At 36.1% G+C, this 11352-nt stretch overlaps 1 non-coding gene across 1 annotated transcript; it reads right to left on the bottom strand.

Moving 5' to 3' along the window:
- Positions 1-6791: 6791 nt before the first annotated feature.
- LOC122095512 lies at positions 6792-6898 on the bottom strand. Its single transcript, XR_006145161.1, has one exon. It is a non-coding gene; the product is annotated as a U6 spliceosomal RNA (small nuclear RNA).
- Positions 6899-11352: the final 4454 nt, after the last annotated feature.

The raw sequence follows: 11352 nt of genomic DNA, 5'->3' as shown, positions 1-11352 counted from the left end.
TACAAGTCTCTGCTTAATTACTTCGTAACGTGATTGAACATCCTAACAGAGTGATGACATTTTCTTTCTCTTCAGTAATTGGCCTTCTCCCACATGTGGTCAAATATTTAAGAATCCAAAGATTTCCATTGATAATTCATTAAGCTGTCCTCTAAGAAAATGTGCATTTCTGGAATTTGGTCTGCTGTCCTATTCTTACATGCACAGGCTTTCTATGATTTATTTGTTCTACAAGGAATTCTATTTTCCAATCTTTGTGTGACAAATTTAATCTCTCTAATCAGTATTTCTGACCCTCTCTCTAGAGTCTCATTTCAGTCTGACTCATAAAAATATGTTTTTATCAGTTAAATGGCTCTCATCTTCTGTTTTTTGCCTGACTTCATGTAGGCTGTGATAGCAGCTCTGACTGGCTGTGCTTACTGGAGTATTTTTTTAGAGGTCTAGGATTACTATTCAAGGTAGTAGCTTCACTGGGTCCCAATGATCCCCTGGCCTACACTCAATAGGTTTTTCTCCTAAAGAAACAAAAACAGCTGACTAAATTCCTGTTTTCATTGTTTCAAAATGAGGCAATCTGGCATCCTTGCAAAGCCATGAATAATCCTCTCTAACAATGGTCTATCAAGATGGCTTTTCAAAGTTGACTGTGAAAAATGTTCATTTTCAAGTCACTACCATAAAACAGATCACATCTCTGGGAGCAGAATTTTGGAAGGAAGGATTACCTTCCTTTTTTCTCTTAGGATAGATTAAATCATAATATTCTTCAGTTGTGGTCAGCGTGGAGCACATTTTCCCAAGAATATACTGTAGTGTAAAGGAGGACCAACTATCAAAATAAAGGTGGAAATACTTGTCTAGAGTCTGATTTATCTTGCTTATATTTGTTGTCATTTTCATTATTTCAAACACATGGATAATTTGTACTTGGGATTAGACAGATTTATCTTGCTTATATCTGTTGTTTTTTTCATTACTTCAAACACATGGATAATTCATACTTGGGATTAGACAAGTGACAATGGATTAATGTAATAAACATTCATTACTTTCATATATCCAATATAATACACTTAACACCTTATGGAAAATTAAATCCAACTATAGGAGCAATGTCAGAAATATAAAATAAGCCTCAATATGTATAATCTGGCACACATGCACCATCATCTACTCAGAAATTCAGTCTCTCTACAAATATTTATTTGGCACAAAATAAAAATTTAATGAATATGTTCTGTAAGTATCATCAGAAATACTGTATATAATTTTATGGATGTATATAATTTTATGGATGTCTCCTAGACAGGAATTTAACATGCATGTAGTAATCAAATTTCCACAATTTAAGCTAGACAAGAGGAGTCATACCCTCATACACTGCCTGGAGAATGTGTGGTGTGAATTTTACTACAGTGCTGAGCCTTTTCACCTAATACCAAGAGTCATATGCAATAATTTATTATCTGATGTTATGATGAGTGCTAAGTGTAGAATAAACTTTGAATTATTAAATTAATTCACAAAAATGAAATGATGATTTATTATTGAAATAATGATATGTTTGTTTAAATTCTAATGCTTCTCAATTTTACAATTCATGAAATATATTATTAAAATTAGTTTCACTTTCTTCTTTTCTATATCTACTAAAATTAAAATTATATGTTAAACATTCAATATTAAATCAGTAATAATAACATTATTAAAATAATATATTATTAAACTGTGATTTGAATTATAGTTCTAACAAATTGTGATGTAAAAAAATACTATTATGGGTAATATTTTTTAAACTTACCAGCTTATTTGCTTCCTGTGTCATTTGTTATTCTTGGTCCAAATCATCTCTTCACCTTAATTGTTTATTTTTCTATTTTATCTCTATTGTTTTACTCTGTTTGCATTTTGTTTTCCCTGTTTAGTGACTGACATGAGGGTGAAAAGGTGTATGCTAGTTTATCACTTCCTATGTTACAGTGAAATTACTGTACTCCACAGCTGTTCTACTTTTCTCTGTATAGCACAATATTTTCCCCACTCTCAACTCCTGTATTGCTGGTCTCATGTATTTTATTTTTTATTTAAATTTTATTATCAAGTTAATGTACAGAGGGGTTAGATTTACATAAGTAAGTTAGTGAATTCATTTTTTTCTAACTTGTTACCACTTCCCCCATGTTACTCCCTCTTCCTTCCTAACATTCCCCCAAGATTATTTCCAAAATATTGTGAGTATCTCGTTTGCATAGGTTCCCCCTTTGTCCTTTGTCTCACTATTTTGTTTATTTACCTCTCCCTTTCCTATTTCAGATCAACATATTTACAATAACCAGGGTATCAAAATCAAATACAGTGACTACAGGGGATAAACATTGGTGGGGAAAACACAAAAGATAAAAAGAAATCACAAACTACATTAAGAACTACAACAACAAAAACATGTCTTTGAGTTCATTTCACTTGGAATCACCTTATAAGATCATATGTAAATAGATAGTGAGCTATTCTGCTCATCTACTAAGATTATCCTTGATGTACACAATAATGCTTCCCTATTACCCACTAATCCCACTTCTGGGCATTTACTCACGTGACAACAAACAAGGCCACACTAAAGCTACCAGCACAATTGTGTTTATCACAGTATTATTTACCATAGCTAAGATATGATATCAACCCAGATGCCCCTCAGTAGATGAATGAAGAAAATGTCACTCTCTCATACACACACACTTACACATGCACGTGGAATACTATGCTTCCATCAGAAAGAATGATACCACCTCATTTGTAAGGAAATGGAAGATCTTGGAAAAAATCATATTAAGTGAAGTAAGCCAGACTTAAAGAAACATAGGTCTCAGGTTTTCCCTTATTTTTAATAATTAGTTTTTATCAAGAATAATCTCATGTACTTTAATTTGACATTTTGTTCTATGTTGAGCATAGAACATTACTGCTATATTGTTTGATATTATTTCTGCAAACAGGCAAGTATATTTAAAGAATTACATTAATCTCATCCATTACTGAAGGAAGAACAACTTAAAGAGCAAACCCTACTCGGAAGAACAACTCCTACTTATTTAGCTTCATTCGGAAGAACAACTCCTACTTATTTAGCTTCATTCCTTTGTAAGGCCAGTGTAGTCCCCTGTAACCTCATCTTGTACATTACAACTCTGTACTTGGTCATCCTGCATATCTACTATCTTCTACATTGTGACCTAAATGCCCTAGTGATTCCAGTTTGCATTCCTTTAAAAAAAATTATCTCTTAATGTTTGAGGTTGGTGTGTTTGCGTGTGTGTAGTATTACAAAGATTGGAAGACAACATTTTTGTTCATTTAGATTACATCTTTCTGGTCATTGTAAGTTGTGGCTCATGGGAGAAGTATCTTGCTATTTTAAGGATGAAACAGAACATGTATTTGTGCATGTACCAGAGTTGCTTTAATTGTGTGGATTTGAACTTAACTTCGAAGTATATCTTGGCTGCTGTTGTGCATAATGTGAATAACAATGAACTACAAATATATTTATGAGTTACCCAGAGAGAAGCAATCACATGATTGGTGAGTCAAGATGATATTTCAACTTTGCATTTTTTTAGAAAATGCATACTACTTTCTACAACGAGAATACGAGCCTGTATTTTGACCAAGAGTGTAGAGAATTTTCTTTTCTCCATACTCTCACCCACATTATTACCTTTTGAGTTTTATGAAAGTGCATGTTTCTAATAGGTGAAGTAACCCAGACTGGCTTTAGACTCAAATCCTCTTAGTCCAACCTCCTAAATGCTTGGAATTACAAACCTTTACCACCACACCTGGTTCTTTTGGGTTTTTTTGATAAGAGTTATAATAGTTATGAAATAGTATCATAGTAATTTTGAATTGCATTTCTCTAATGACTTCTGTTCACTAAGCCAGCATCGAAATGGCATTAAATACAACTTTGTAAACCCACTGTGATTTTCAGGGCTTTTTGGAAAACAGGCCTATTCAGAACTTTTGTCCATTTTTATTCATGTTACTTGTTAATCTCATCTTTAAGCTCTCTATACAAAATCAATAATTAATTCAAGATAGTAGTAAAAGAAAAAATTAAGCATCTCCTCACATTTTAAAAATTTCAATACATGATATTGCTTAGATCATTTTCTGTTTACACTTGAGACTATAAAACTCAATTTAGTTTGACCTTTTACAAGGCTATATTTATTTTATTTTATGTTTATTGCTCTTTCCAAAGCCTGCATGTCTGATTTCCCTTGGTTTCCTTCAGTTTCAAGTAGTTCAGATTTCAAACTGAAGAATAAATGGAAGGAAGCAAACACAAAAAACACTGTTCCTCTCATCCGATGATGCTTCTCCAAGAATGAGATAAGTTCATCCTTCTAAGTCCCTATGATAGGGTATCAAAAGGAGAATTCATTCTTCTAGGTCTCTCTATCTTTGCAATTTAACTTAAATGATGTAAAACACAATATACTGCTCAGATAAGTTTACGTTTTATCAGTTTTGCACATTTTCATATGGGCTTCAGCTCAGTGCACAACATTTCTTCATTATTCTGTCCCTGATATTTTTACACTATCAAGACAAGATAACCAGTTTGAATTACAGCATAAGAAGTTATCCACCTGGCTTCCTTGAAAGCAGATCACAGTCAATTGATAACATTAGTTCTGGGTTCTCTCTACATGTAATGGTTTCTGTAATACATATGGAATTATATTTAGTATTAAAAAATTGCTGACCAAACTCAAAGCTTATTCATAGAAACTTAAGTATTTCACCAGTGTCATGCCTCTTAATTCTTAAGATGATATTTGCTGTAATGCTAATGTTATTACCATTATAATGTTGGGAAAAATTGTAATTAAAGGCACTAAGTGCATGGTCCAAAGACACACAATGAGGAAGGAAATCAGTCAAAGTTTCCACAAGTCTTTCAGCAATACAAAAAAGGTAGGTAAAATCTCTCCATTCTCTTACACACTCAATTCAATATACATATTGTCCAAGAAATAATACCATAGCAATTGTTGCCAAGGGTGTTTGTTTTCTGCCACATTTTGTCTTCAACACAGACTGTGTTGGTGACATTGGGTTATCATGCACAGAGATGAGCTTATAAATTGAGGTCCAAAGAGAGCCAAATTTCTTCTATTCCACATTTCCAGTTTCCTTTTTAAAAAGTACTAAAAATTTTTAAATTTCATCACTTACTGTCTTTTAAGAATCCAAAAACGAAATAAATTCACATATAATCACTCCAAAATGCTTTAAATGTAGATGATAAAACAGGCACTCATGATGTAAATTTTCTTCTACATTTAATATGTTTCTGAAAGCTTTGTGCTGGTTGGTCACCCTTGTAATCCTGACTACTCAGGATATGTACTCAGAAGGCTGAGGTCTGTGGATAACATTTGGAAACCAATCAGAGCAAAAAATCATGAGATTATTTTTCAAAAATTTTAATGAACTAGAAAAGAGCATGAACTGAGATGTAGCTAATATACTAGCTCACCAAACTAGAGGGGAAAGGCCTACCAAGACCTTAAAGCCCTAAGTTCAAACTCTGAGCACGCCAACATTCAGGCACACACATATACACACACACTCACACACTTATTCACGTCAGTGTTTTGCATTAATTTCTTAGTTAATGATATTATATGGGTATAATAGGGGAAATAAACTCTTCCATCTCAGAACATTTTTATATGTATTTTATTGTTAAAATACCGTACAGAGGGGTTTCAGTTACATGAGCAAGTTAATGAGTCCATTTCCTCTCAGGCATTGTTACTACCTCCTTTGTGTTTTTTCCCCCACCATCCCTTCCCTCGCACCTCTACAAGTACACTCCCCTTCATCCCCCCCAACCCCACCTAAATTGTAAAGTTCAACTTTCAACATAGTGTCTTGTGCATCTCATTGTCACAATGGGTCGACCAGTATTCCTAGTTAACCATTTTGTTTCTTCTTTCCCCTCCCCAATTAGCTAAGTGTATATACAAGATTCACGTGCACCAAAATCAAATACAGTGAAAACAGAGGTTATACTGTGGGCGAGGAACATATAAAGAAACAATAAAACACATCGTACATTATAAATACGTTTGAAATAACAGCATGCAAGAAAAAACCCCACTTGTGTACTTACTTTGGGGGTCATTTCATTTAACATCATCTTATCTGGTCATATGCACATAGCTTTTGACCTTTTCTGCTTATCCCAGACATATATTATTTATTGCAAATAAGGGAAACCATGGGACCTATGTTTCTTTGGACTTGGCTTACTTCACTAATATAATTTTTCCAAGCCTTTCCATTTCCTAACAAATTGGGCAATGACATTCTTTCAGATGGAGGTATAAAATTCCTATTCACACACACACACACACACACACACACAATGGAAATCAATCAATCTATCTATCTATTTATCTATCTATAACATTTTCTTGATCCATTCATGTACTGAGAGGTATCGATGTTGGTTCCATATTTTAGCTATGGTAAATAATGCTGCAATAAATATAGTAGTGCTGGTAGTTTTAGTATGGTCTTGTTTGTGATCATTTGGGTAAATGCCCAGAAGAAGTATTGTTGGGTCATAGGGGAGCGCTATGTGGAATCATGTGAGGAACCTTCATACTGCTGTCCAAAGTGGCTGAACAAGTTTACACTCCCATCCAAGAATGCAGTAGGGTTCGAATGCAGTAGAGTTCCCTTCTGGCCACATCCACTCCAGCGTCTGTTGTAAAAATATGGAACACCTCATGAGTTTGCTTGTCATCCTTGCACAGGGGCCATGGTAATCTTCTCTGTATCATTTCAATTTTAGTGTATGTGTTGGCGAATTGAGCACAGAACATTTTTTATATATAAAGTGTAATTGATTTTCTTAAACTAAACAATTCATCAGAAAGTAAGTTCTAAAGAATTGTTGTGAAATTTTAGAACCATGTATTTCTTATATAAGCACACATTTATGAATAAATCAAGATTGACATGTCACAAACAACATAATTCCAGATATTTGTTGTTCAAGGGATGTGTAAGAGGAGGAATTCAATTATTCTATACAAGGCACCTCTCATAATGAACATTGAAGCAAGTGTTAAGGTTTGTTAAAAGTTTTAATGTTTTGGGAATTTGCTTATATATATGCCAAAATTAAGACTGTATGACAGGTCATAAAACTTTTCCATAAAGTATTTAAGATTTATTGTAGCAGCATATACTACTAAGTGTGTACATTTCAGAGTTTATAGAAATTTTACTAATGAGAATTTGCAAAGTCTTTGTGTAAAGAAGCAGAGTGAAGAGTTAAGACTTTGTTAATTCCACAGTTTCTGTTAAAACTTTAGGGCTTCCTTACTTTATAGGTTAGCGAGGAACAAATGATGATATAAGCCATATACAGATGATATGAGCCATAAATAATAATCTTAATGGGAAACTTTAAAGACTACTCATAGCCTATAAAACTCTGAAACTATGAAAAAATAGTAAAACCTAATATGTAGTATACTTCAAATACTGGAAACACTGGTAATTGTTTCATTTTTCATTTATTAATCATTAATATTTAATGATTGGTTTTGTTTATTGTAGCATTGTTTTCCTTGTTGTAATATAATACAAGTTTTTGTAAGTCGTCATTAGGAGGTACTTTGAGAATGTTACTGGGATGGCCACACCATGTTTTATAGGTGCATATGAATTTACAAAGAGCAAAATTAAGAACAAAATATTCATTAAAATTTTTCTCAAGTAGAGTCTGAATCAGGAGTGTTAAGTGTCCACAGCTAAAATCTTAGCCCTAGGCTGAAGCAGCCGTATTACAGAGTTGAGGACACAAAAGTGAGAGATAGTGTTTTTTTGTTTTTTGTTTTTGTTTTTGTTGGTCGTGGGGCTTGAACTGTTGGGCCTGGGTGCTTTCCCTTAGCTCTTCAGCTCAAGGCTAGTGCTACCACTTGAGCCACAGGACCACCTTTGTCTTTTTCTACTGATGTGGTACTGAGGAATCAAACCCAGGGCCTCATTCATTCTAGGCAAGCACTCTACCACTGAACCCCCTTCCCAGTTCCTGAGAAAGTATATTTTAAAAAGTCATCCAAACAACATTTGCTTTCTGCTTTGGCTTATGTAATGATATACATGAATATCTTTTTATATTTTTGTGAATTGTCATACTTCTAAATTTATATTAATTTCAGCCACTTTATCCTTTTCAAAGTCATGAAATATCTCTAAGAATTTGTTTCTGTAAAGACTGTTTGTGCATTTATAATTTCTTCTGAGTCACCTTTATTTTTTATCAAAATTACTTTATATTTTATATTGATGGGTTTTCACTCATCAAATGCCTTCAAATGTATATATGTATTAAGGTTTGTATCCTGTCAATAAATGTGTAGAACACAACTATACCACTGACAAAAGATGATTTGCACTTCATTTATGTGCTTTTAGACTTGGAGAGTGACCTTAGGTGTGTCAACACAAGTCGAATCAGCATGAAACAAGCCAGCATTTCTTCATTTAAGATACAAGGAAAGGATACAGGTTGATCCATTGTAACAATAGGATGTACAAGACACTCTGTCAGAGGGGGGTGGAAGGAGGAGTTGAGGAGGTGTAAAGGGAAGGGATGGTAGAGGAAAAACAGGAGGGGTTAACAATGCTCAATAAAAAATGTACTCATTTCCTTACTTGTGTAACTGTAACCCCTCTGTACAGTATCTTTACAATAAAAGTATATATTAAAAAGATACAAGGAAAATTTCTGTACTTATGAGAAGTTATATTTGTCACTCAATATCAGTAAGGTATTGTGTTTAGGATGACAGGCATATTAAAATTTTGGATACTCAAATTCTCTACAAAAATAAATATATTATTTACATTAGAAACTGCCCACAATCTAGTGCAGTATAATTGCTATGAGAAATTTTACCGCATTCTAGGTTTATAACGGAAAGTAAATGTATATGCAATATCAACAGATATGAATTTTTTCAGATAATTTTTGTCTGCATTTTGTGGATGGAATTGGGAGAGCAATTTTAAAAAGCACAAATTTCATCACCAAGAGCTGTCCGCAAAACGTAACAAGTTTCTAATACAGCAAAATTGAATGAATGGTTTGGAACTCCAAGAAGTACTTGAATTGACACATTATCAGAAAGTGTAACCAGGCAAGCACTTTTATTTTTAAATTTTTGGGGGGGGTCCGGTCGTGGGCCTGAACTTTGGGCCTGGGAGCTGTCCCTCAGTTCTTCAGCTCAAGGTTAGCACTCTACCACTTGAGCCACAGAGCCACTTCCGGCTTTTGTTTCCTGCTTATGTGGTGTTGAGGCATCGAACCCAGGGCCCCATGCATGCAAGACAAGCGCTCTACCACTGAGCCACCTTCCCAGCCCCTAGGCAAGCACTTTTAAGAAATGCAGCTACTAGATTTCTCATTGAGGGCTTTCATAACACTTTGTGAAATACAAGTCAGAACCTCATTGAAGACTAGACAGTTTTCCCTCACCTTTCTGTCAAGCTCAGTTATTATCAATCAACATATAGCTAATCTTGAATAATCCTCTAATAAGAAAATGTTGATGGAGTGTTTATATGCAGAAAAGCTCGGAAGGCTAACTTTTTCCAATTGGCCTGAATGGTTGAGCCCCACCCTATTATCCCAAGTCCATACGGACTCCAGGCATAATTTCAGATATGTGTGAACACCTTTGATGTGCAGGGAGGGCAATCCACCTAGGCCCAGTTGTAAACACCCCATCTCAGACCCAACTGAAAGTCCTCCATCTTTCTTGACCTAAGGGCTTTTCATTAACCTCTACCTCCTTGATCAGATCTCCTATAAAACACTGATCCTGTGCCAGCTACCTCACACAACCTCAATCCTGCTGGAAGGGCTGTGCCCCTGGCTGTTCCTCAATAAAGAGTCCTTTCTGTTGATGATCAAGTCAGGCCTATTCTTTTTCCGTTCTCCTCCATTTTCCTAACATATGGTGCTGACACCCAGGAGATAAAAAGCACCAGGAGTAACTAGGTGCCCTCTGCCAAGGGGCCACCCACCTCCTTGCCACCTCTCACGGAGCCTTTCTGCTACCTTCCTCCTCCTTCCAAGGCTTTTCTTCATCAGAAGCACAGAGCCCTCTGAGCTTACTTTGGGCTAAACAGACACCTGAAAAACCTCCCAGCCTTTGCTTTTGTAAGCAGTGCAAACAGTGGATGGCCACGCTGCTGTGGCTTGAGGTATTATTGCCCCTCTGCGTAAGCTCAGAAAAGGCCTTATCTCTCCCCCTATTCTCTATCCTTTACCCTGTCCCTGGACTCTGATCTCCAGGCAGGAGGCTCTTCGCTGTTTGACTGGCTTCACCCAATACCTAAAAGCCTTCAGGACAAAGTAACTGACATGGACACCAGGAGGGCAGGACTTCCTCCCTTCTTTCTTGTCTGTGGGGTCCAGAGACTCCAGAAGTCTCTTCTTTCCTTATACCCTATACCCTTTAATAAGGACCTTTGGGGATGCCCTCTCTTAATTATTGGGATCCATCCGTCTGGCTTCCCAAAGCGCCAGCATTGCCTGTAGCATCAGGACAGGCTCCATAGTCCTACCAAAATTTCCAAATTGTCTCCCAGAGACACCCCATTGGCATGCCTGCTGTCTACACTTAAGACTGTGGGCTGACTGATTTACATTCTTAAAAAAACAAAACTGACTTGTTTTTATTCCAAAATCTGGTCTCATTACCATGGCACTGCTGACCTAAATTCAGAACCTTAGGTTTTACTCTTGCTGATTTAAACAATTCTCCAATGAAACTGGGAGGAGTCTGAGGTCCCCTAAACCTAAGCCCTCCTCAAGCTCTGCTCCAGAAAATCCTCCCTTTGCTTGTTCTGTTCGGTCCACCAAGTCCTTCTCTGACCTCCACTCCAGAGGGCTCCCTCTCCACTCTCCTGCCTTGCTCACCAAGCCCTTCTCTGCCAGGAGCCACCCAACGTTTCCTCTAAAAAAGTAACTCCTTATCTTGTAGCAACTCAATCTGTCTCTCTCCCCCTCTCCATTTCCCTCTATCTCTCTTTTCTTTGATGACCTCCATCACAAAAGAACCTTTTCTCCTTCCTTGCTCTTCTAACTACACTCTTGGTATTTGCAGTTGGTCCATATTCTCTAGGCTAAAACTGTGTCTGTTTCAAGCAAACTCCTTTTGCTGACCCAGGTCTCTGTGCCTGCCTGTCTGCATGCTTGTGTAGCTGACACAAGGTGGGGGTGGGCATAGGCCTCCAAAGGTAAAACAACAA

Source organism: Dipodomys spectabilis, unplaced genomic scaffold, assembly GCF_019054845.1.
Source record: "Dipodomys spectabilis isolate Male_0828 unplaced genomic scaffold, ASM1905484v1 ptg000355l, whole genome shotgun sequence".
Lineage (NCBI taxonomy): Eukaryota > Metazoa > Chordata > Mammalia > Rodentia > Heteromyidae > Dipodomys > Dipodomys spectabilis.
This window is presented reverse-complemented; position numbering and strand designations above follow the sequence as displayed.